This window comes from Sinocyclocheilus grahami, unplaced genomic scaffold, assembly GCF_001515645.1.
Source record: "Sinocyclocheilus grahami isolate Dianchi unplaced genomic scaffold, SAMN03320097.WGS_v1.1 scaffold94.1, whole genome shotgun sequence".
In the NCBI taxonomy this organism is placed as follows: domain Eukaryota; kingdom Metazoa; phylum Chordata; class Actinopteri; order Cypriniformes; family Cyprinidae; genus Sinocyclocheilus; species Sinocyclocheilus grahami.
The window spans coordinates 1,160,361-1,163,191 of NW_015505273.1; the positions used below are offsets into that span (position 1 = coordinate 1,160,361).

Genomic DNA, 2,831 nt, shown 5'->3' on the forward strand with positions numbered 1-2,831 from the left:
AAATAAAAAACTTTCCGTTTTACAATTCATTTGAGTTTTTACATTAATTTAAAAATGTACTAAATAAATCTAAGCTATAGCCTAATTTTTTTTATGTAAAATAATTGTTTTTCATATATTATTTTCAGACATGAGCAGTACTCACATAGCTTAATTAACGTTACGCATTTAAAGTAACGACCAAGTGGCCAGCGGCAGACAGTGAGCATATGTTTGATCAGTTTAGCCTTCTCAAATCATCATGACTTGACTAAAATAAAATCTATAGATATAAAACAGTTCAAGCATATAACAATGTTTTAACGTTAAACCTAGATAAATGTGCGTTATATCCAATAGTTTGTGCAGAGAGTGCAAGCTAAAGCACGCTTTGCAGGACATAGAGACGCCAGCGCGATCACTTGCATTTTTTTCAGTGAATACACCGTCATTTTTGCTCATAAAGGTAAGAGTAATAAATCACTTGTAACTGTAAAGGGTCTACTTTTATTTATGTGCACTCACAGTATCAACAAAACCTTGTGCTTTTATAAAATAAAGAAATCAAACATGATGCGCTTTCTGCCATCTTGTCTTGAACAGGCGCTTCACAAAAATGAAACTCAGCGAATACATGCCTCACAGACATGATAAATATATCTATAGAAGGCTTTAAATTACTACTTAACGAAATAAAACAAATCAAAAACAAAAACTCTTTCATTATGATCATAATTTCTCTAAAGGCGTGTCTAATGAAGAGATAGCGAGTCAGGATTGACAACTTCATCCTATTGCGTGCATTTAAACGCAGAACTCTTCAGCTGCGCTGATGGCATGCACCATACATGCTATTGCTGCTGGACACTAAACACCATAGAGCCGCTCTTGACAGTTACGGTAGCACAGTCTCGTGTTGTTTCCACCAGCGCGGCAATCTTTTTTTCATCACTAATTGATGGATGTCTAAAATATAAAGATAAGGAGAAGCCTAAAACAGTCCTGAGGCCCTGCCCGCGTTTGAACTATGACGTGAAAATTGTCCCGAAGCCCAGCCTGAGGGGCGTAAAAAAGGCCCGGGCTGAAATGCAGGGCTCTAGCTCTGATCTAGCGCACACAAAACGATTTGACTGAAAATGTATCAGAAGAGATGAAAGAAAGATAGTGGTCATCTACGCAATTCGGAAAAAGAGGCGGCTTTTCTGCATTAGGTATGTTTTTTAATAACAGGGTTTTTTTTTCTTTCTTTTTGTACAGCAGTTATTGTTCATTCTAAATTCATTTTTAAATGTAGAATGTGTTACATAAATACATGAAATGTAGAACATATAAAAAAGTGCTCGTGGCTCGTCTGCCAGTGGGTCTGGCCCCCCCACGCATAAAAGTGAAACTCCGCCTATGATTGTGCTGTTAGGCTACTCCTTTCGAGCCAAAGTTCACAAGATTGGGTGTTATTTATGGGGAGTAGAATCATTTATTTATTTCAATGAATGTAATCGATTAGATATCATAATATTTAGGCTATAATATTATAAATCAGGTTGGTTTGTATTGCTGACGTAATATGTAAATGTTATGTGTGCGGCCCGCGAGACTTGCACTTGGACCATAGTGCGGCCCGGTGGAAAAAAAGATTGAGGACCACTGGTCTAGACCCTGAATATAAGACGACCGCGTTTTTTCAGATGTATTTCCAAGAAAAAATGATCTTCCAAGTCTTATATTCGGGTCAATACGGTACTAAACTTCTATTACCGGTATTAAATAATACTTGATTATTATATTATAATGCTTGACTGCTTGATTGACTGATACTTAGAGTGTACTTTCAGATATTTAAAAAGCTGTACCATTTTACAAACATTATATATGTTTGTAAAATGGCATTATATATAAGCGTTCGACCAGTATGGGTTTTCAAATGCAGATTATTTTATGAGTCTGGCCGAGATGTAAACATATTTGTTGAAATTAAATTAAATCTTATTAATATTATCTGTCTCTGTGTGTGTGTGTGTGTGTGTGAATGGAGAGAATATGTAATATAGTTGGTCTATGGTAAAAATCCTTTGTTTAAAGGATAACTTAACATTTTTAAAATGTGTAAATTTAAATTGTTTTAAATTTAAATTGTGTATAAAGTTACTTTAATCAGGATTGCACAAAGTTAGAATAAAATATTGGACTATTTTTGTTTTATTTTGAAATGTTTTTGCCTTACACTGAGGATAAGTGGGTTAGATTACCAAGTTACATAAATATAATTTGCGTAAGCAATGAATTCTTAAAGGGGTCATATGATGCTGCTAAAAATAACATTATTTTGTGTATTTGGTGTAATGAAATGTGTTTATGCGGTTTAAGGTTAAAAAAACACATTATTTTCCACATACTGTACATTATGTGTTCCGAAGATGAATGAAGGTCTTACGGGTTTGGAACGACATGAGGGTGAGTAATTAATGACAGAATTTTTGGGTGAACTAACCCTTTAACATTAAAATGTAGCATTTGCATTAATAGCGATGCAGTATTTTTGATCATTTTAGATTGTAATGTTTGGCGCCCCCTGCCAATATATTCATGAACTACAAGACAGAATTAAGTTATTTTTAATATTTTTTAGATTTCCAGTTTTAATTTTATCTAGGATTTTAGTAAATTTGACATTTTTATTACTTTTTGTGTTTTTTAATATTTCTTTTTAGCTTTTTTTTTAATTTCAGTTTTACTTTCAGTTATTTTAGTACTTCAGCTTAAACTTATTTCAGTTAATGGCCATAGCAACATTTCTAATTTTCATTAAATCTTTCGTCTAATACGTCTGTATGCAAGATTACTATGCACTTGGA

General features: G+C 33.4%; 1 protein-coding gene across 1 annotated transcript in view; it reads left to right on the forward strand.

The window, feature by feature from the left end:
- Positions 1-2,831, forward strand: part of LOC107587585 (transcriptional enhancer factor TEF-5-like) — a 24,915-nt gene that overhangs the window by 9,377 nt on the left and 12,707 nt on the right. The gene's annotated exons all lie outside the window — the stretch shown is intronic.